Source organism: Hyla sarda, chromosome 5 (assembly GCF_029499605.1).
Source record: "Hyla sarda isolate aHylSar1 chromosome 5, aHylSar1.hap1, whole genome shotgun sequence".
NCBI lineage: Eukaryota > Metazoa > Chordata > Amphibia > Anura > Hylidae > Hyla > Hyla sarda.
Window position 1 is genome coordinate 283451001 of NC_079193.1, and position 23953 is coordinate 283474953.

The 23953-nt window shown below is 46.0% G+C and overlaps 1 protein-coding gene across 2 annotated transcripts in view; it reads left to right on the plus strand.

The window, feature by feature from the left end:
* LOC130274057 (chloride channel protein C-like) overlaps window positions 1-23641 on the plus strand; it is a 245721-nt gene extending 222080 nt beyond the window's left edge. The window contains exons 19-20 of one of the 2 annotated variants that reach the window (XR_008844224.1): window positions 17197-17297; window positions 23595-23641. The gene's annotated coding sequence lies outside the window, so the exon portion shown is untranslated. The remainder of the gene's footprint in view (window positions 1-17196; window positions 17298-23594) is intronic. The other variant, XM_056521886.1, reaches the window with a different exon arrangement.
* The last annotated feature ends 312 nt before the right edge of the window (window positions 23642-23953 follow it).

Sequence of the window (23953 nt, forward strand, 5' to 3'; positions counted from 1 at the left end):
GAGGGGGTTTGTTACAGCGTGTTACCCCAGTAGTAAGGAGATTACATGAGGAGGGGGTTTGTTACAGTGTGTCACCCCAGTAGTAAGGAAATTACATGTAGAGTTTTTTTTTTACACTGTGTCACCCCAGTAGTAAGGTAGGGCGCGTCAAAGAGCAGAGCCAATGGGCGGGGTTAAGAGTATGGCAAAATTAGCTTTTGCCTAAGGTTCCAAAAATCCTTGCACCAGCCCTGCCCTTCTGACACTGAAGGCCCTTGGTGACCTGGCAGGCGTCAGGTATTTCCGGTGGAGCGACAATAATAAAAACAGTAATATGCTTGCTAATGTATATCTGGCATCTGGTTCTGATACACTTTTAGCTTAAAGAAATGTATACACTTATAAGCTAAATGCATTGTGGGGCAACCTGCCGCCAATCTAAGAAGACTGCACTGTCCTCAGCTCCAATCACAGCTCAGGTTTTATTTTCCAATTAGATAGGGTGTGATCGTGACACAACCAATCAGTCCAGCCAAGATGCTAGAGAGAGTGTGATGGTGCAAGGGTTGAAGCCACCAGGCCTCTGGGTATCCACTACTAGTCCCAGCAAGTCACCAAATTAACCCTTTGATAAACGTGCTTCACCAGAGCTGATTAATTAAACATTTAATCTGAAAAAAGGTATCACAGTGCTACGTATAAAATAAACAAATGACATAGAGGTACAAAAATATTTAAAAGGGTTCAGCAAGACAAGTTCAGAAAACAAAAAGAAAGTCCTTACAGCATAATGGTATAGCAGTCCTTGTAAGTTAGAGGCCAGCTGTATCTTAGGATGTCTGGTCAGCTTTTGCCATTGGCTTGAACAAAGGTTTTTCCAGCATCTCAGTTTATAGTGGCTTTTTGGGAGGGAGAAGGCAATTTTTCGGACCCGACAAGGTGGGGGGGGGGGGGGTGCCTTCCCTCTTTCCTGTTCCATTATCTTTGTTTGTTTTATGATATCCAGAGTGCCTGACTTCAAAGGAGGTATAACACAGATAGACAAATAAACTGGAATACCCAATAACAAATACACAGTCTGAATGAACCCTCACCCATGTCTTAAATTATACATTATACACAAATACAATTATAATACACATGTAAGATTCCATAATCAGGCCTTGGGCCTGACAGGTTTCTATGGGCAAAACCAGACAGTTTTTTTTGTTTTTCCCTCACTGAATAGTCACATCTTACACACAAACGTCTGTAAAACCTGACTCAGTGTGGGGAGATTTATCAAAACCTGTACAATGTAAAAGATGACCAGTTGCCCTTAGCAGCCAATCAGCTTCTTTCATCTTTCAGAGGTGCACTGTATATTCTGCCGATCCTTGCAATCAGGATTATGAACGCCATTGTAAAGCCTGCACATTTGTTGATTCTGGAAATTGCTGGATAATATCTGTCAGGATCCGGGTACTGTGAGGATACTGGTGGTGGATCCTCTGTGTCAGTGGGGTGATGACGTGGGCCGTACCAGGGGAACGGAGTCTAAGGGGTTACTGGTATTCACCAGAGCCCGCCGTAAAGCGGGATGGACTTGCTGCGGCAGGTAACCCCCAGGTCGTTCCACCCGATAGCGACTCAACTCCGACTGACGGCTGAGATAAGCACGGTACAAGGGATTAGGCAAGAGCAAGGTCGGACGTAGCAGAAGGTCAGGGCAGGCAGCAAGGATCGTAGTCAGGGGCAACGGCAGAAGGTCTGGAACACTGGCTTGGGACATACAAGGAACACGTTTTTACTGGCACAATGGCAACAAGATCCGGTGTGAGGTGGTTTTTTGCGTCCCCGTAAATCCATGCATCCGCTCCTCCCCCAGCTCTCCGAACTTTTCCGAAGCTAGAGCTGGGGGAGGGCAGAGCAAGGGGAAGGAGGAGGTTCACGCCCCCTCCCTCATCTCCCCTCCCTGAGCTCGGCTGGACGCAGATCTCCACGGCACACCCCTCCCTGAGGACATAGATCGCCACGGCAGGTCCCTCCCTCATCTCCCCGAGCTGAGGACGAAAATCTCCACGGCAGGTCCCTTCCCTCATCTCCCCGAGCTGAGGACGTAGAGCAGTGCTCCCAATGAGCTCTATGTGTAAAGGGGGACATACTGCATGGGCTAAAGGGGGACATACTGTACGGGCTAAAGGGGGACATACTGTACAGGCTAAATGTCCCCCTTTAGCCCGTGCAGTATGTCCCCCTTTAGCCCGTGCAGTATGTCCCCCTTTACACATAGAGCTCATTGGGAGCACTGCTCTAAGTCCTCAGCTCGGGGAGAGCTCACATAGAGCTCAGTATGTCCCCCTTTAGCTTGTGCAGTCTATAGCCCATACAGTATGTCCTCCTTTGTCCCCCTTTAGCCTGTAGCCCGTGCAGTATGTCCCCCTTTGAGGGGACCTTCCATGGAGATATGCTGGGGGAGATGAGGGAGGGGACCTGCCGTGGAGATTTACGTCCTCAGCTCGGGGAGATGAGGGAGGGACCTGCCGTGGCGATCTATGTCCTCAGGGAGGGGGCTTTCCGTGGAGATCTGCGTCCAGCCGAGCTCAGGGAGAGGAGATGAGGGAGGGGGCGTGAACCTCCTCCATCCCCTTGCTCTGCCCTCCCCCAGCTCTAGCTTCGGAAAAGTTCGGAGAGCTGGGGGAGGAGCGGACGCATGGATCTACGGGGACGCAAAAAACCACCTCACACCGGCAATACTGGGAAGGGGAAGTGAGGTAATATAGGCTAGGGCACAGGTGAAGTTACTAATTGAGCCAGGCGCCAATCAGCGGCGCACTGGCCCTTTAAAACACAGAGAGCTGGCTTGCGCGCGCCCTAGGGAGCGGGGCCGCGCGCGCCGGGACTGGACAAACGGGGAACAGGTCGGGTAAGCAGGCTGGGATGCGAATCGCGAGCGGGCGTGTCCCGCATCGCGGGTCCCATCCCCGCCAGAGACACTAGCGCATCGCTCCCGGTCAGCGGGTCTGACCGGGACGCTGCGACAAGGTAAACGCTGCGAGCGCTCCGGGGAGGAGCGGGGACCTGGAGCGCTCGGCGTAACAGTACCCCCCCCTGGGTCTCCCCCTCTTTTTGGAACCCGAGAACTTGTGAATGAGGTCTTTGTCGAGGATGCTATCCTCGGGTTCCCAAGACCTCTCCTCAGGTCCACAATTCTCCCAATCTACGAGAATTTTTTTTTTACCTCTGACTGTCTTAGAAGCGAGAATCTCTTTCACAGTGAAGACATTGGAGGAGCCAGAGACAGGAGCTGGAGCGACAACCTTGGGAGAGAAGCGGTTAAGGACAAGCGGTTTAAGGAGAGAAACATGAAAAGCGTTAGGAATACGGAGAGAAGGGGGAAGAAGGAGTTTGTAGGAGACAGGATTGATTTGACTCTTGATTTTAAAGGGTCCAAGATAACGTGGTCCCAGCTTATAACTGGGGACACGGAAGCGGATATACTTGGCGGAGAGCCACACTTTGTCTCCAGGAGCAAAGACAGAAGGAGTTCTTCTCTTTTTGTCGGCATGCTTCTTCATCCGGGATGAGGCCAGTAGGAGGGATTTTTGAGTTTCCTTCCAGATGGTGGAGAAGTCCCGGGTAACTTCATCAACAGCAGGCAAACCAGAAGAAGTGGGAGTGGGGGCAGAGGGTGACGGCCGTACTCCACAAAGAACGGGGATTTGGCAGAGGATGCAGAGTCCTTGAAATTGTACGAGAATTCAGCCCAGGGTAGAAGATCGGCCCAATCGTCCTGCGGAAGGAAACAAAATGTCGCAAATAGTCACCAAGGATCTGGTTAACTCTCTCTACTTGCCCATTGGATTGGGGATGATAGGAGGATGAGAAATTTAATTAGATTTTTAGTTGATTACAGAGAGCTCTCCAAAATTTCGATACAAATTGAACGCCTCAATCCAAGATGATATGCATGGGAAGCCGGTGAAGGCAAAAATGTGCACAAAAAATTGCTTCGCCAACTGTGGCGCTGAAGGAAGGCCTGGAAGTGGAATAAAATGTGCCATCTTGGAGAAACGATAAACGACCACCCAGATGACTGTGTTGCCATGGGATAAAGGCAGGTCCGTAATAAAATCCATGGCAATTTGAGACTATGGTAGCTCAGGAACAGGCAAAGGATGAAGGAAACCGGCAGGCTTCTGGCGAGGAGTCTTGTCCCGGGCACAAACTGTACAGGCCCGAACGAAATCAGCGACATCTGCCTCCAGGGTAGGCCACCAATATAAACGAGAGATGAGTTGGATGGACTTCTTGACACCAGCATGGCCGGAGAGGTGCGAGGAGTGTCCCCACCTGAGGATCTTGAGGCGCTGGTGTGGAGGGACGAAAGTCTTTCCAGGAGGTGTTTGTCTGATAGAAGCTGGAGCAGAGGAGATCAGACACTCAGGAGGTACAATGTGTTGCAGGGGGGCTTCCGATTCGGAAGCATCAGAAGAACGAGAAAGGGCGTCTCGAAGTTAAAACAGGCAAAAAACAACGACCACCTAGCCTGGCGTGGGTTCAGACAGTGGGCAGACTGGAGATACGAGAGATTCTTGTGATCCGTGTAGATGGAACCGTCCAGCAGGTGCCTCCATTCTTCGAGGGCTAGTTTAATGGCCAGAAGTTCACAGTCACCAATGGAGTAATTTTTTTCCGCCAGAGAGAAGGTTTTAGACAAGAAACCACAAGTAATGTTATGTCCGGTAGAGTTTTTTTGTAGGAGTACGGCTCCGGCTCCAACCGAGGAGGCGTCCACCTCCAGCAAGAAGGGTTTTGATGGATCAGGTCTGCAGATTATGGGAGCAGAAGCAAAGGCAGTTTTGAGGCGATTGAATGCCACATCCGCTTTGGGAGGCCAGGACTTAGGGTTGGCATTCTTCTTGGTTAGGGCCACAATCGGAGCCACAATGGTGGAAAAATGCGGAATAAACTGTCGGTAGTAATTGGCAAACCCCGAGAAGCGTTGGATAGCTCGGAGTCCAGAGGGGCGTGGCCAATCTAAAACGGCTGACAGTTTGTCCTGGTCCATTTGAAGTCCCTGGCCAGAGACTAGATAACCTAGAATGGGAAGAGATTGGCATTCAAAGAGACATTTCTCCATCTTGGCATATAATTGATTTTCACAGATTCTCTGGAGCATTAGGCGGACATGGCGGCGGTGTTCTTCGAGGCTAGAAGAAAAAATCGAAATGCCGTCCAGGTAAACCACAACACAGGTATATAACAAATCCCAAAATATTTCATTCACGAAGTCCTGGAAGACAGTGGGGGCGTTGCAGAGCCCAAAGGGCATAACCAGATATTCAAAATGTCCGTCTCTGGTATTGAATGCGGTTTTCCACTCATTCCCTTTCCTGATGCGGATGAGATTATATGCACCTCTTAAGTCCAATTTGGTGAAGTTGTAAGCGCCAAGAAGGCGGTCAAAGAGTTCCGAGATAAGAGGCAGGGGATAGCGGTTTTTGATAGTGATTTAATTTAAACCGCGATAATCGATGCACGGCCGTAAGGAACTGTCTTTTTTTGAGACAAAGAAGAACCCTGCTCCGGCAGGGGATGAAGACTTGCGGATGAATCCCCTCTTTAAATTTTCTTGGATGTAGTCCGACATGGCTTGAGTCTCAGGAGCAGACAGAGGATAGATCCTGCCCCGGGGTGGAGTAGTACCAGGAAGGAGATCAATAGGGCAGTCATAAGGCCTGTGAGGTGGCAAAGTCTCATCGGCATAGTCCTGATAGGCCTTGGGAAGACCTGGTATAGGAGGAGCCACAGGGGTTTGACTGACGGGGCTGGGAGCAGACGTGAGGCATTTTTTGTGGCAAGAAGAACCCCAGCTCTTGATCTCCCCGGTGGTCCAGTCAAGGGTAGGAGAATGACGTTGGAGCCAAGGCAAGCCAAGGAGAATTTCAGAAGTGCAATTGGGGAGGACCAGAAATTCAATTTTTTCGTGATGTAGTCCAATGCACATTAACAGGGGTTCTCTGCGGTAACGCACAGTACAGTCCAATTTTTCTCCATTAACTGAAGCGATGTAGAGTGGTCTGACGAGACTGGTCACTGGGATGTTGAACCTATTAGCGAAAGAGGCCAAAATAAAATTTCCTGCAGAGCCTGAATCCAAGAAGGCCACAGCTGAGAAGGAGGAGTTAGCAGAAGAAGAAATCCGCACAGGCACAGTAAGACGTGGAGAAGCGGAGTTCACACCTAGAGCTGTCTCACCTTTGTGCGGAATCGGAGTGCGTCTTTCCTGACGTGGAGGACGGATAGGACAATCCTTCAGGAAGTGTTCGGTACTGGCACAGTACAGGCATAGATTCTCATTGCGGCGGCGTGTCCTCTCTTGTAGGGTCAGGCGAGACCGGTCTACTTACATAGCCTCCACGGCAGAAGGCACAGGAACAGATTGCAATGGACTTGAGCAGAGAGGAGCCGGGGAGAGAAATCGCCTGGTGTCTACAAAGTCCATATCCTGACGGAGCTCCTGGCGTCTTTCGGAAAAACGCATTTTAATGCGGGTGGCCAAATGGATAAGTTCATGCAGGTTGGCAGGAATTTCTCGTGCGGCCAGCACATCCTTGATGTTGCTGGATAGGCCTTTTTTGAAGGTCGCGCAGAGGGCCTCATTGTTGCAAGATAATTCAGAGGCGAGGGTACGAAATTGGATGGCGTATTCGCCCACAGAAGAATTTCCTTGGACAAGGTTCAACAAGGCAGTTTCGGCAGAAGAGGCTCGGGCTGGTTCCTCGAAGACACTACGAACCTCAGCGAAGAAGGACTGAACAGTGGCAGTGACCGGATCATTGCGGTCCCAGAGCGGTGTGGCCCATGACAAGGCCTTCCCAGACAGGAGACTAACCACGAAAGCCACCTTTGACCGTTCTGTGGGAAATTGGTCCGACATCATCTCCAAATGCAGGGAACATCGCAAGAGAAATCCACGGCATTGTTTAGAGTCCCCATCAAATTTGTCCGGCAGGGACAAGCGGAGGCTGGAAGCGGTCACTCGCTGCGGAGGAGGTGCAGGAGCTGGCGGAGGAGATGGTTGCTGAAGCTGTGGTAAAAGTTGTTGCAGCATAACAGTCAGTTGAGACAGCTGATGTCCTTGTTGCGCTATCTGTTGAGACTGCTGGGCGACCACCGTGGTAAGGTCAGCGACAACTGGCAGCGGGATCCGGGTACTGTGAGGATACTGGTGGTGGATCCTCTGTGTCAGTGGGGTGATGAAGTGGGCCGTACCAGGGGAACGAAGTCTAAGGGGTTACTGGTATTCACCAGAGCCCGCCGCAAAGCGGGATGGACTTGCTGCGGCAGGTAACCCCCTGGTCGTTCCACCCGATAGCGACTCAACTCCAACTGACAGCTGAGATAGGCACGGTACAAGGGATTAGGCAAGAGCAAGGTCGGACATAGCAGAAGGTCAGGGCAGGCAGCAAGGATCGTAGTCAGGGGCAACGGCAGAAGGTCTGGAACACTGGCTTGGGACATACAAGGAACGCTTTCACTGGCACAATGGCAACAAGATCCGGCAATACTGGGAAGGGGAAGTGAGGTAATATAGGCTAGGGCACAGGTGAAGTTACTAATTGGGCCAGGCGGCAATCAGCAGACTGGACAAATGGGGAACAGGTCGGGTAAGCAGGCTGGGATGCGAACCACGAGCGGGCCCGTCCCGCATCGCGGGTCGCATCCCCGCCAGAGACACTAGCGCAGCGCTCCCGGTCAGCGGGTCTGACCGGGACTCTGCGACAAGGTAAACGCTGCAAGCGCTCCGGGGAGGAGCGGGGACCCGGAGCGCTTGGCGTAACAGTATCCTCCATTCCAGTCATTTTTACGGCAACATTTACATCTCGATTATGCAAAATGATTTTGTATCAGTTTTTTCCCCCCAAAACACGAAACTACTGACAAAACCATATGCAAAATTGTATATAATAAAAAACATATACGGTTTTTATAATGGTGAAAGAGCCATTCCACAGCCACCCGCAGACTCCTACAGACTCCTGCAGTAGCTCCCCCCCCAGCTGCGAGAGTCTGCGGGCAGCTGTGGTGACTCTGCGGTAACACTTGTACTACAACTACTTCTATCATGGAACTGAGTCTGTTTCATGTTGGGGGTTGTAGTACAGGGACTGAAGGATTGATCATTCCTGAGACCCGCTGTGATCATAACTTATAAACCAGGGAAGCAGCCGTCATGCTCCCCTCCTCTGGCTAATCACGGCTCCCGGCAGGGAATTTCAAATTACAGTGACATTGTTTCATTTTACTGGGAGCTGGCTGGTGCGCAATGCCGTCCGCTTCCACGGCATGAGCCGTCCATTCTCCTACTACTCCCATCATAAAACAGACTCTGCGGACAAAACCTTGTTTCGCAAAAAATAAGCGCTTTCAAAAAAGAAAGAAAAAAGTTATGGCTGTCAGAATATGTCAACCCATTAAAAGTATTTTTTTTAGTGTACGTTTACACGAGTGGATTTAGTTTCAAACCCGCTACAAGTTTGAAAGGGGTGGACTTTCCACACATATTTTAAGCAGCAGAAGTCCCTCACATTGGCTAGGCAGCAGATGTTCCCCCAAAATAGGTTAGGCAGCAGATGTCCCACACAATAGCTAGGCAGCAGAATTCCCCCACATTAGGTAGGCAGCAGAAGTTCCCCACATTAGCTAGGCAGCGGAAGTCCCCCACATTAGGTAGGCAGCATAAGTCCCCCACATTAGCTAGGCAGCTATATGTGAACATAATATAAGGCTACTGCATGAAAAGATGTAAGTAAAACAGCACAGTAATCACAGTCTCTGTCACAAGTCTACACTAAGAGGACAAAGTAAACTTGGTGACAGATACCTTTTACGGCCTCTTTCACATTGCAGTTTCAAGGTTCATCCTTAGAGGTATACAATGGTACACTCTGGAAAAAAATAATTCCAATATACACTGGGGATAGTGTGATATGAATGGAGCTTTAGGTTAATATACATTTTTTGTGTATACCTTCCATACAAATAATATAATATAAAGGTACCCATACACCTTAGACTAAAGTTGGCTGAACCTGCTGCCACCAAGCTAAGGTGTATTGCGGTCTTCCGACTTTTTACCCATTTTTCATGTTTATAGGGAGGACAGGAAAGATAACTGTCGGCTGAATGAATGTCGGCCAACCATGTGATTATGCCATCTAATGCACACAAGCACAAATATTGTGTGGATATTCCATTCATTAGGAGATTGGTGAGGGGATTGTGAAATAAAATAAATAAAATATTTATACTGTAAGCTGGCCCTTCCATGCCTTGTGGCATTTATGGCCCAGCTATCTAGTGGCTATATGCAGATATGGACCTGACTATGAGGGGGATTTGGAGTCAGGTTGTCAACTGGTATCTAGCCATTTGAAAAAATTCTAATGTCAGAATGCTCCAGTTTTAAGACCAATTCTCACTGGTCAGTGATGAGCAAAAACCCTGAGATCAATTTTGGGAAAATTCTTGCAAAACCGACATTAAGGGTACGTTCCCACACGGCGTATTTTGCTGCGTATTTGCTGCGTATTTGCTGCGTATTTGGTGCTGCGTATTTTCCTACCCATTGACTTCAACAGAGAAAATAAAATACGCAGCAGCAAATACGCAGCAAATACGCCGTGTGGGAATGTACCCTTAAAGGGGTTATCCAGAAACAGAAAAACAGAGCTAATTTCTTTCAAAAACCAATCTCCGTCTGTCTCCAGTTTGGGTGTGGTTTTGCAGCTCAGTTCCATTAGGGTAAATGGAGCCAAGTTGTAATTCCACACACAACCTGGGGATAAAAGGGGAGCTGTTTTTAAAAGAAATTAGCTATGTTTTTCTATTCCTGGATAACCCCTTTAAATTAGTTTCAGGATCGACCAGGAAAATTTATACTTCTGGCGTAAATATACATTAGGTAAAAGTTAAAGGGTTACTCCAGTGGAAAACTTTATTAATTTATTTTTATCAACTGATGCCAGAAAGTTAAACAGATTTGTAAATTACTTCTATTAAAAAAAATCTTAATCCTTCCAGTACTTATTAGCTGCTGAAGCTGCTGAAGAAAAGTCCTATGGAGGACTTGAAACGCATCCAGTTTCGCTACTAATGCCACATATATCCAGCCTCTATATTGGAATACAGCTATTGTGCTTATACGGCATCCGCTAAGCCCCAGGTTCTTATGCGCATTGCCACAGCCACGAGGACGCCACATATCCTCTGACCGCATCGGGAATTACCTGTACAGCCTCAAAAAAACTGGATCTTTCATTATTGCTGTAACTTCTGAGACGTCTGAGTCTCTATCAGCATATGCCACACATAATAGGACCGTGAATTTGAACATTCTGTCCGCGCATTCTACGCGATTTGGAGAAATTCACGGCTCATTGAAGCGCTGCAGTCCCCATCATTGAAGCCCACTATCACCACTATCCATATGAGACGGCCGAGTCTCTAAGCGGTGATCTATCCTTCAGCTCTTCAGTACTGCAATTATACTTAACATTGCTACTGTTTGCTCATAAACACTGCTAGTATACCAGACATTGCTACATTATTACCATGCACTAATTGTTACATTGTTGCCAACGGATACCACTCATTCCACAAACAGAGCAATGAACCGTACAATTTTGCACTTTACATATTCGTTTCTATTCAAAAGCCACGTGCATCACTATTTTATTCTGACAGGCTGGAATATCCACAGACGTGTGGCTTTTATATTGATTGTAGTTTATTACAAATTTTTTTTTTATGTTATAATGTATTCTATGCTATCTATGTAATTTTATAATTTATGAAATTGTATTTTGTGTCCCTGCTGACCCACAAGGGCCCTATAAGTCACGGAGCACATTACATATTTGAAACAATTAATTAATAAATGTCTATCCAGTATTCATGATCCTGAGCCTCAATTTTCCTTTTAATCACTTTACTTTCCGACACCGTGGGTATAGGTGCCATTTGAGTTGCTAGGTAACTAGCAGATAGGAGCCTCTCCTACTTTCTATATATTGTAATTTATAAATCTGTTTAACTTTCTGGCACCAGCTGATTAAAAAAAAATAAGTTTTCCACCAGAGTACCCCTTTAACCCCTTAACGACCCAGCCCATTTATACCTTAAGGACCCGGACATATTTTGAACATCTGACCACTGTCACTTTAAGCATTAATAACTCTGGGATGCTTTTACTTTTCATTCTGATTCCGAGATTGTTTTTTCGTGACATATTCTACTTTATGTTAGTGGTAAAATTTTGTCGATACTTGTATCTTTTCTTGGTGAAAAATTCCCTAATTTGATGAAAAATTTTAAAATTTAGCTTTTTGTCAGCTTTGAAACTCTCTACTTATAAGGAAAATAGACACACCAAATAAATTATATATTGATTCACATATACAATATGTCTACTTTATGTTTGCATCATAAAATTGAGATGTTTTTACTTTTGGAAGACATCAGAGGGCTTCAAAGTTCAGCAGCAATTTTCTAATTCAAAATCGGAATTATTTAGAGAACAGTTTAGTTTTGAAGTGGATTAGAAGGGCCTTCATATTAGAAATACCCCATAAATGACCCCATTATAAAAACTGCACCCCTCAAAGTATTCAAAATGACATTCAAAAGGTTTGTTAACCCTTTAGGTGTTTCACAGGAATAGCAGCAAATTGAAGGAGAAAATTCAAAATCTTCATTTTTTACACTGGCATGTTCTTGTAGAAAAAAAAAATATAACTGCTTTTACATAACGGGTCCAGCAGCAAGGACCAAAATTATAAAGTGACCAATAACTCCCAAAGAAATATATATGTAGAAAAATTCTAATCCAAAAGTATATTAGTGTATAGAAAATATATCTTACTTAAATGCTGAATATATTAAAGGAGTAGCAGAGGTGGCTCAAGACTTTTTGAGGCCTTAGGCAAAAATAAATCTGAGGCCCCCCAAGCGCGATAAAAGGAAGAAAAAAAAAGTAAGCAGGCGATATTAAAATTAACTGTATAGATTGCATATTTTAAGGCAACTTTAACCCCTTAAGGACGCAGGACGTAAATGTACGTCCTGGTGAGGTGGTACTTAACGCACCAGGACGTACATTTACGTCCTGAGCATAACCGCGGGCATCGGAGCGATGCCCGTGTCATGCGCGGCTGATCCCGGCTGCTGATCGCAGCCAGGGACCCGCCGGCAATGGCCGACGCCCGCGATCTCGCGGGCGTCCGCCATTAACCCCTCAGGTGCCGGGATCAATACAGATCCCGGCATCTGCGGCAGTTCGCGATTAAAATGAACGATCGGATCGCCCGCAGCGCTGCTGCGGGGATCCGATCATTCATAACGCCGCACGGAGGTCCCCTCACCTTCCTCCGTGCGGCTCCCGGCGTCTCCTGCTCTGGTCTGTGATCGAGCAGACCAGAGCAGGAGATGACCGAAAACACTGATCTGTTCTATGTCCTCTACATAGAACAGATCAGTATTAGCAATCATGGTATTGCTATGAATAGTCCCCTATGGGGACTATTCAAGTGTAAAAAAAAATGTAAAAAAATGTAAAAGTAAAAGTAAAAAAAAAGTGAAAAATCCCCTCCCCCAATAAAAAAGTAAAACGTCCGTTTTTTCCTATTTTACCCCCAAAAAGCGTAAAAAACATTTTTTATAGACATATTTGGTATCGCCGCGTGCGTAAATGTCCGAACTATTAAAATAAAATGTTAATGATCCCGTACGGTGAACGGCGTGAACGAAAAAAAATTTAAAAAGTCCAAAATTCCTACTTTTTTAATACATTTTATTAAAAAAAAATTATAAAAAATGTATTAAAAGTTTTTTATATGCAAATGTGGTATCAAAAAAAAGTACAGATCATGACGCAAAAAATGAGCCCCCATACCGCCGCTTATACGGAAAAATAAAAAAGTTATAGGTCATCAAAATAAAGGGATTATAAACGTACTAATTTGGTTAAAAAGTTTGTGATTTTTTTTAAGCGCAACAATAATATAAAAGTATATAATAATGGGTATCATTTTAATCGTATTGACCCTCAGAATAAAGAACACATGTCATTTTTACCAGAAATTGTACGGCGTGAAAACAAAACCTTCCAAAATTAGCAAAATTGCGTTTTTCGTTTTAATTTCCCCACAAAAATAGTGTTTTTTGGTTGCGCCATACATTTTATGATATAATGAGTGATGTCATTACAAAGGACAACTGGTCGCGCAAAAAACAAGCCCTCATACTAGTCTGTGGATGAAAATATAAAAGAGTTATGATTTTTAGAAGGCGAGGAGGAAAAAATGAAAACGTAAAAATTAAATTGTCTGAGTCCTTAAGGCCAAAATGGGCTGAGTCCTTAAGGGGTTAATATATATAATAACCTCGCTATTCACAGCTCTTGAAATCTTATTTTTCTAATTAAATTATTCTACAAAATATCTATACACAAACATTGGGTATAGATAAAAAAAAGATTTTGTCTGACTACTCAGTTATTCTTGTTGGTGTCTCCGAAAACTGAAATAAAGTTGTCAACAGGGTATTCAAAGAACACTATAGAATCAGGAACACAAATGTGTATTCCTGACCCTATCCTGACCCTTTATACAGCAACTCACATGTGACGTCTTCTCTGATCAGCATCGTTCCCTGTTCTTCTCCGTTTGGTCTGGACCGTCCTGACCATTTCTTCCAGCCACAACTCTTCACCGTTAAACCTGCCAAACAAATCTATTAGGCTCCGCACTTTACCAGCATTAGCCTCCAGATTCCCCTTTTACAAGTGAAGAGGAATACAGGGGCATATAGATGTAAAGGGGTAACAGAGGGGTGTACATGGGAGATAGGTGTGTAGAGGATAGTACAGGGGTGACAGAGGGGTGGACATGGCAGACTGGGTCAGAGGGGTGGACAAGGGTGATAAGCGATTAAAAGAGGGGTGGACAGGAGTGACAAAGAAGGGTGGACAGGGGTGACAGAAGGGTGAATAGGGGGGTGGACAGGGGGTGAACATGGGTGACAGGGGGATGGACGGGGTGACAGAGGGGTGTAAAGGGGTGTACATGGGTGACAGAGGGGTGTAAAGGGGTGTACATGGGTGACAGAGGGGTGTAAAGGGGTGCACATGGGTGACAGAGGGGTGTAGAGGGGTGTACATGGGTGGCAGAGGGGTGTAAAGGGGTGTACATGGGTGACAGGGGTGTAAAGGTGTGTACATGGGTGACAGAGGGGTGTAGAAGACTGTACATGGGAGACAGGAGGCCGTCGGGGTGACAGGGGTGGACAGGAGTGACAAGGTGGTAACAGGGGTGACAAAGGGACAGAGGGGTGAACATGGGTGACAAGGATGTTGTCAGAGGGGTGGGTGACACGGGCATGGACAGGGTTGATAGAGGGGTGGACATGGGAGACTGGGTCAGAGGGGTGGACAAGGGTGACAAGCGGTTAAAAGAGGGGTGGACAGGAGTGACAAAGAAGGGTGGACTGGGGTGAGAGAGGGGTAAATAGGGGCGTGGACTGGGGTGAACATGGGTGACAGGGGGATGGACAGGGGTGACAGAGGGGTTTAAAAGAGGGGTGACAAAGGGACAGAGGGGTGAATAGGGGGGTGGACATGGGTGACAGGGGGTAGACTGGGGGAGGTAGACTGGGGGTTGAACATGGGTGACAGGGATGGACAGGGGGCGGACAAGGAGGACATGGATGACAGGAGGATAAATGTGGGTGAGGGGGGGAATGGACATAGGTGAGAGGGGGCGGAAGGACATGGAACAGTATCTAAAGCATGCCATTTTTCTTCCCTTCTCTGGCAGGACACCAACTAAGGGCTCCGGCAGGGCACCGACTCAGGGCTCCTGCAGGGTACTGATTCAGGGCTCCAGCAGGGCACTCATTCACTGCGCCGCAGGGGGGATGCTGGGGCACAGGTCACTACACCGGCCCGGTGCAGCTTCCGCATACTTCCCCTCTCTGGGATGCAGGGGGGAGGGGGAAGCTAAGGGACGCTGGGGGACATAGGTGGATGCTGGGGCCTAGAGCAGCAGCCCCAGATCATGTGACTCCTCCTCCTCCATGTGACTGATCGCAGGTCCTGTAAGCTCACTGCTCCTCTATCTGAGATACAGCCTCAGGTGCACGCACAGCGCACAAAACTTCCCTCCCGCTGTGGCACCAGGGAAATAAAAATAAATAAAATAAATTTGACAGCAAAATCCAGCGGCACCCCGGGCAGTGCCAAACGGAACAGCAGTGTGCCACGGCACCCCGGTTGGGAATCACTGCTCTAATTACATGAGTTAGGTGGCCGCGAGGCCCCTTTTAGCGTGAGGCCTTAGGCGGCCTAATTAGAGAGCCGCCTCTGAGGAGTAGCTAGAAAATGCCCCCAAGAAATATAGTACATCAAATACCATTCAGGTCCAAATACTTGTCCCAAAGCGTAACCTCTTAGTATATATTAGATAAATGCACAATGATATCACATAGAACAAATGAAAAGAAGGTACCCTACGCGTTTCTGACGCAATGAGGCGACGTCCTCAGGGTTAACCCTATTTTAAGTAAGGCTATATGAGGTGCCAGGTAAACAAAGGCACCATCAAAAGCCTTTATGTCTTATCGCAGATATCAGACAGCAAGTGCAATAATTAACCAGAGTAACAAAATAGTATATATCCTAGAGGGATGGCCACCTATGATATCAAGTATGCCTTTTTCCGGGTGGGTGGGGGAGAGCCGCACTGCGGTGTACTTATGGTTCAATGTTCAGCATGAGTGAGATGCAGCGCGCACCTGCTATTAGCAGGGAGCCGAGACGTTTGGCTTCACTGCGCTGTCTGCACATATCAGCGGTGTCTGATGTTATATCCGGTTCCCTAGCTGTGCCACGTCAGAGATGTCATGCCCCCGTCTGACGTCAGTACAGGGTGTAACCAAGTTTTCTGGCACCGCACTTTGATGCAGCACAGGGACCACACATGTAAAGAGTGATTGCTGGCACTAAGTTTAAAAGTTGCGTTACAGAAACTTAACTGATGTGTATGGAGTGTGTTTATGAATCCATTTTAATCAATTATCTCTACCTGTATATTCTAGACAGGTTTATTCATAGTCTAGCACTTTAGTGATAGATTCTCATAGTAAGTGGGAGGGACAGTTTTCTTGTCACCCAACAGTCAACAATCTTTAGGTATCCAGATTTAGTATAATATTAGTTATATAGAGGGGTGCGCACACATGGTGGTCCGTATTATGGTGCCCCCCATTTTTTCAAAAGAGGAACCCTGCCGCTATTCAGAGGAACACAGGTCATCATTTTGTGCACTATTAATATTATATTAGAGCTGATTGGATAACCTGACTGCTATATCTGAACTTGTATATAGCAAATATTAGCAGTTCCAATAGATGTTTCATTATTGTATATAGAGCGATGATGAATAGGCAAGGGGGGAGTGAGCGGACACGTTTAATTCAGAGAAATAATAAAAAATATAAAAACTAATAGAGGTGGGGGAACCTATCTAGAGAGTTATTTTCTAATGAACAAGGTGCTGAAACTAGGGTCAAGGGATCCCTCAAGGGGTGGTGGACCAGGGAATAACAGGGCCTAAGGACTTATACTGCCCTGATCTAACTATACCGCCCTATTCCTAGGCAGGATGATCAGCCCTAAAAAATTGTGGTCCCGCTCACGAACCTCCTACTCCCTATAGGTCCCTAAGCTTATGGGGGGTGGTGACTCTACCTCTAGAGGTCTGCTACAACCTCTACTGACTACCTGGTTGTCACCAAACCTCAACCAGCATCATAAAATAACAAGCAAAATGTAATTGTTCGTTCAATCCAGAGGGAGATACCGTGTTCATTTGATGGATCCAATGGCTCTCCCTCTGGAGTAACAAATGATCAGTGTCCCCTCCTCTTGATGAAGGGGTAATTTTGTCAATCCTAATAAATCTGAGGTACTTATATTCCCCTGCATGCATGGTATTAATGTCTTGATAATGGGGTGTCTCGATTGTGCCTGACATCCCCCAGATGTTCAAGAATGCCTTTTTTTAAATCTCTCATTGTTTTCCCCTATATATCTACTGCCACATTCACAAATTACCATATAGACAAGAAATCTAGTGTTACAATTGATGAAATGATGAATTTTCATCCATTTGGCAGTGACTGGATTAAAGAATGAATCAGTTTTTTGAAGAAAAGAACAAGCCTTGCATCTTCCACAAGGAAAATTTCCCTTGGGCTGAGTTGTTCTTCCCAACCAGGTTTGTTTTGATTTTGTTAGGGGGCCCACATGACTATCAGTAAGCATATCTCCCAAATTTCGTCCTCTTCTAAAGGTTATCAGAGGTCTCTCTGGCAATGTTGTTCCTATATCTTGGTCCTTCCTTGAAATGTTTCAATGTTTGTTCAATATTCCTCTGACTTGTTCAGCTCTCTTGTCATAGGTTGCAGTGATTCGAGTGCATTCTGTACCCCCCTGACGAGATCTAGGAATAAGAAGAGATTCTCTAGATGTTTCCAAGGCTTGTTGATAAGCCCCAATCAAGATATGATTGGGATAGCCCCTTTCTCTGAACTGTGTCCTTAGATCCCTCGCCTCCCTGACAAATTCATCACGTCTAGAGCAATTCCTCCTGAGGTGGAGATATTGCCCTCTCGGGATCCCCCTTTTAAGGGGGCCCGGGTGGCAACTCTCCCACCTCAGGAGACAATTTGCTGCAGTTGGTTTGCGATGTATGGAAGTAGCTAGATTTCCATTTTTCTCTTTTCGGATCATTATATTCAGAAAAGCCAACTGGTTAGTCCCAGTTTCATAGGTAAAATGTAAGCCAATGTTGTTACAGTTAAGAGATGCTACAAACTCCTCAAATGTGTCTTTGGTCCCCTGCCAGAGTATAAAAATGTGATCGATGAATCTGGCCCATAATTTGGTCAGTTCACCGAAATTTTCACGTGGGGTGGCGAACATAACGGTAGCCTCCCACCAGCCCTAGAGGATGTTGTTGTATGTGGGGGCGCAAGTGCTCCCCATGGCCGTCCTCCTCAGCTGATGGAAGATTTTACCGTTGAATAGAATGTAATTTTGTGTTAGTGCAAATTCCAATAATTTAATTGCAAAATGATTATGTGCCAACATATGGGGGGCTTTTTCTAGCTACTCCTATATAATTACTTCTAATAATATATTCAGCATTTAAGTAAGATATATTTTCTATACACTAATACACTTGGACTTTTTTTGTCTGATTTTATCGTAATTCAATAAACGCTAAGTATTAATACCCTCCCCCCTCTTATCCAAAATTTTGGATTAGAATTTTTCTACACATGTTCTTGTAGACCCAGTTATTGAATTTTTACAAGGTGTAAAAGGAGATAAATCTTCCTAAAATATGTAACCCAATTTCTCTCGAGTAAGGAAATACCTCATATGTGTATGTCAAGTGTTCGGCGTGCGCAGTAGAGGGCTCAGAAGGGAAGGAGCGACAGTGGGATTTTGGAGAGTGAATTTTTCTGAAATTGTTTTTGGGGGGCATGTCACATTTAGGAATCCCCTATTGTGCCAGAACAGCATAAAAAAAACACATGGCATACTATTTTGGAAACTACACCCCTCAAGGAACGTAACAAGGGGTATAGTGAGCCTTAACACCCCACAGGTGTTTGACGACTTTTCGTTAAAGTTGGATGTGTAAATGATTAATTTTTTCACTAAAATGCTAGTTTTCCCCCAAATTTTACATTTTTACAAGGGGTAATAGGAGAAAATGCCCCCAAAATGTGTAACCCCATCTCTTCTGAGTATGGAAATACCCCATGTGTTGGACATCAAGTGCTCTGCTGGCACACTACAATGCTCAGAAGTGAAGGAGTCACATTTGGCTTTTGGAGAGCAAATCTTGCTGAAATTTGGGGGCATGTCACATTTAGGAAGACCCTATGGTGCCAGAACAGCAAAAAAAAACAACAAAAAAACACATGGCACACTATTTTGGAAACAACACCCCTCAAGGAACGTAACAAGGGGTACAGTGAGCCTTAACACCTCACAGGTGTTTGACGACTATTTGTTAAATTTTTTTTCACTAAAATGCAGTTTTTTCCCAAAATGTTATATTTTTACAAGGGGTAATAGGAGAAAATGACCCCCAAAATTTGTAACCCCATTTCTTCTGAGTGTGGAAATACCCCATGTGTGGACGTCAAGAGCTCTGCTGGTGCACTACAATGCTCAAAAGAGCTTTTGGAAAGAGCCATTGAGCTTTTGGAAAGAAAATTTGTTTGGAATGGAAGTCAGGGGCCATGTGCGTTTACAAAGCCCCCGTGGTGCCAGAACAGTGGACCCCCCACATGTGACCCCATTTTGGAAACTACACCCCTAACAGAATTTAATAAGGGGTGCAGTGAGTATTTACACCCGACTGGCGTTTGACAGGTCTTTGGAACAGTGGGGTGTGCAAATGAAAAATTACATTTTCATTTTCACGGACCACTGTTCCAATAATCTGTCAGACACCTGTGGGGCGTAAATGTTCACTGTACCCCTTCTTACATTACATGAAGGGTGTAGTTTCCAAAATGGGGTCACATGTGGGGGGGGTCCATTGTTTTGGCACTATGGGGGCTTTGTAAACACACGTGGCCTTCAATTCCGGATAAATTGTCTCTTCAAAAGCCCAATGTCGCTCCTTCTCTTCTGAGCATTGTAGTTCACCTGCAGAGCACTCTACATCCACATATGGGGTATGTCCTTACTCAAAAGAAATGGGGTTGCAAATTTTGGTGGCCTTTTTTCATATTTCCCCTTGTGAAAATGAAAAATTTAGGGTAACACCAGCATTTTAGTGAAAAAAAGTTTTTTTCTCATTTTTCCATCCAACTTTGAAGAATTTTCATTTAACACCTGTGGGGTCATAAGGCTCACTATACACCTTGTTACATTTCGTGAGGGGTGTAGTTTCCAAAATGGGGTCACATGTGGGCATTTATTTTTTATTGTTTATGTCAGAACCGCTGTAAAATCAGCCACCCCTGTGCAAATCACCAATTTAGGCCTCAAATGTACATAGTGCACTCTCACTCCTGAGCCTTGTTGTGCGCCCGCAGAGCATTTTACGCCCACATATGGGGTATTTCCGTACTCAGGAGAAATTGCGTTACAAATTTTGGGGGTCTTTTTTTCTTTTTACCGCTTGTGAAAATAAAAAGTATGGGGCAACACCAGCATGTTAGTGTAATTTTTTTTTGTTTTTACACTAACAGGCTGGTGTAGCCCCCAACTTTCCCTTTTCATAAGGGGTAAAAGGAGAAAGAGCCCCCCCAAAAAATTTGTAGTGCAATTTCTCCCGAGTACGAAAATACCCCATGTGTGGCCCTAAACTGTTTCCTTGAAATACGACAGGGCTCTACGAAGTGAGAGAGCGCCATGCACATTTGAGGACTAAATTAGGGATTGCATAGGGGTGGACATAGAGGTATTCTACACCAGTGATTCCCAAACAGGGTGCCTCCAGCTTTTGCTAAACTTCCAGCATGCCTGGACAGACAGTGGCTGTCCGGAAATGCTGGGAGTTGTTGTTTTGCAACAGCTGGAGGCTCTGTTTTGGAAACACTACTGTACAATATGTTTTTCATTTTTTTGGGGGGGGGCAGTGTAAGGGGGTGTATATGTAGTGTTTTACCCTTTATTATGTGTTAGTGTAGTGTTTGTAGGGTACATTCGCACTGGCGGAGGCTTACAGTGAGTTTCCCGCTAGGAGTTTGCGCTGCCGCCACAGCTCAAACTTCAAGCAGGGAACTTACTGTAAACTCGCCCGTTTGAATGTACCCTGTACATTCACATGGGGGGGGGGGGGGTAAACCTCTGCCTGTTTCAAAACTATAACTCCCAGCATGCGCTGGCATACCGTGCATGCTGGGATTTGTACTTTTGCGAGAGCTGGAGGCACACTGGTTGGAAAACCTTCAGTTAGGTTCTGGTGCCTAGCTCAGTATTTTCCAACCAGAGTGCCTCCAGCTGTTGCAAAACTACAACTCCCAGCATGAACTGATCACTGAAGGGCATGCTGGGGGATGTAGTTATGCAACAGCTGGAGGTACGCAACTACAACTCCCAGCATGCAGAGACAGCTGTTTACTGTTTGGGCATGCTGGGATTTGCAGTTTTGCAACATTTGGAGGGCTACAGTTTAGAGACCACAGCACAGTAATTTCATAACTGTGGCCCTCCAGATGTTGCAAACCTACAAATCCCAGCATGCCCAGACAGCAAACTGCTGTGTAGACATGCTGGGAGTTGTAGTTTTGCAAGATCTAGAGAGCCACAGTTTAGAGACCACTGCACAGTGATCTCCAAACTGTAGACCTCCAGCTGTTGCAAAACTGCAAATCCCAAACAGCTGTCGGGGCATGCTGGCAGTTGTAGTTTTGCAACATCTGGAGGGCTACAGTGTAGAGACCACTGTATAGTGGTCTCAAACTGTAGCCCTCCAGATGTTGCTAGACAACTCACCAGCTTCCGTACGATCCAGAGATCTGCAGCGTCGTCTTCTTCTGCCGCCGATCGTCGCCTCCGCAGCCACCTGTCCTCTTCGGTTTCCCTGTTCTGCCCCGCCTATTGTGGGTGGGCAGAACAGGGAAACCGAAAGTTACCCCCCCCCCCCCGCCCCCGATCTGCTATTGGTCGTCGCTTCTAGACGACCAATTGCAGGGATAGGAGGGGTGGTCTTGGACAACCCCGATCCCCCTTATTTTCCGGGTCATCGGGTCACTATAGACCTGTATGACCTGGAATAGGCGCAAATCGCCAGTGTGATGACCCCCCTGGACATTTGCACGGGGTGCCTGCTGATAGATATCAGCAGTCACCCCGGTCCGGTTCTCGCCCGGCGAGCAGCGGGGACCGGAATTCCCACAAACGTACCGGTACGTCATGGGTCCGTAAGACATTTCCCCGTCCCCGTCTCGGTGGCAGCGCCTGGCACAGAATGCAGGGGGCTGCACCGACATTATGGGGGTCCCCAGCGGCAGGACTCGTGCCATCATACATCTTATCCCCTATCCTTTGGATAGGGGATAAGATGTATAAACCCGTAATACCCCTTTTATGACATGATAAAGTCTGTGAGGTACAATTCCAGATAAAAAATAAACAAAAAGCTAAAACATATACACATATTTAAATTTTTTAATTTTTTATTGTACTATAGTGCAGTACAGCTTTGCTGTATTTATGGAGAAAGATACAAGTATATAAGTTAGATGTATAAATGGGCCCCCATTACCTAACAGAGGCCAAAAAGCTAATGCATAGCAGTGAGTGTTGGAGTCTTAGCCTGGACTGAAGATCTGCACAGGTTAGTGTTTTCAGTCAGGTTTTTACAGTGGTCAGGAATTTATGAAAATGCGACTCTTTAAAAGGTGCAAAATTTGGTGCAAACCTTTTAAAAAGGCGTAATTCACTTCCATAAAAAACTGCCATTGAAAACACACATTACAAAAATGAGTTGAAATGATTCATTAATATAAACAGACCACCTTGTTAATGATAAATATATATATATATATATATATATATATATATATTTATATATACATGTTTCCTATTTTTAAAAAAACACTCACCTGTAAGGTAGGTAAACTCACACATATGACAGTCATTTTTGAAATTGCACCAAATTTATAGCCTGACTTGTGCCTTTTTGTAAATTTGGTGCAATGAGTTAAAAAGTCACCCATGGAAAAAAAAGGAGTAAAAAAAAACACATTCCACAGCCATTATTCCATTATTCATAAATACCCCCCCCCCCCCCCCACAATCTTCAGTGCCTTCAGATAGAGTTATGTTAGGGAACCACAGGATGTCACTGTTTCCAACACATTCATAATAAGTTGTATTATCTTGCTGAGTCATGTACTGGGCTGAAGCGTGCAGAAAAAGCTTATGTGCAACCAGTGTGACCTATTGTTTGTTGCATGAAGCATCATATATTCCTTTTTATTAATAAAATGGCCCACACCTTCAATATATATGAAAAATGCTGATCTGTACAGTATCTTGATTCTCAACCTAAAGTGTGAAAAAAAGTAAAGACAGCAAGTAGACATTTAAGTAATCTCTTATTTAAACAAGGAGTTTCTGGTGATCAGCTATTTGCAGGTCCGCAGCAGAAGTGTGATATTATGGTAAAATGGTGTCCATTCAGATGAGTTTTCCAGAGCATGAGCTGCTCTTGGTTAACAACTCCCCCTCTAGTTTATAGAAGGGGGTTTCTGCTATGATGGTCATATGCCCTTATATCGGGTGAAAGGAGAGTTGTTTTTTTTAACAACTATGTGCGTTGTGTAGTATATAAAAGAAAACAAACCTCTACTCATCTCCTGTTCCCCCTGTGTCCTGCTCTGCTCATCTTCCTGCTTGTGAGGGTTTGGGAATGATAGTTTAGCAACATCCGGTTTCTCCGGATTCTCCCACAATGCTTTGAGAGTGTTCTCCCTGGGGGAGAGCGTCCAAAATGTTTTAACCCATTTTTTGTGTTTTTCTGTTCTTCTTGTTTCAGATACCTGTATGTGAAGGATTATGGTGGATTTGCTAAGCACCCCTAGTGTTACGCCGAGCGCTCCGGGTCCCCGCTCCTCCCCGGAGCGCTCGCTTCACTCTCCCCGCGGCAGCGCTCCGGTCACGTCCTCTGACCCGGGGCGCTGCGATTCCGCTGCCAGCCGGGATGCGATTCGCGATGCGGGTAGCGCCCGCTCGCGATGCGCACCCCGGCTCCCCTACCTGACTCGCTCTCCGTCTGTTCTGTCCCGGCGCGCGCGGCCCCGCTCCCTAGGGCGCGCGCGCGCCGGGTCTCTGCGATTTAAAGGGCCACTGCGCCGCTGATTGGCGCAGTGGTTCCAATTAGTGTTTACACCTGTG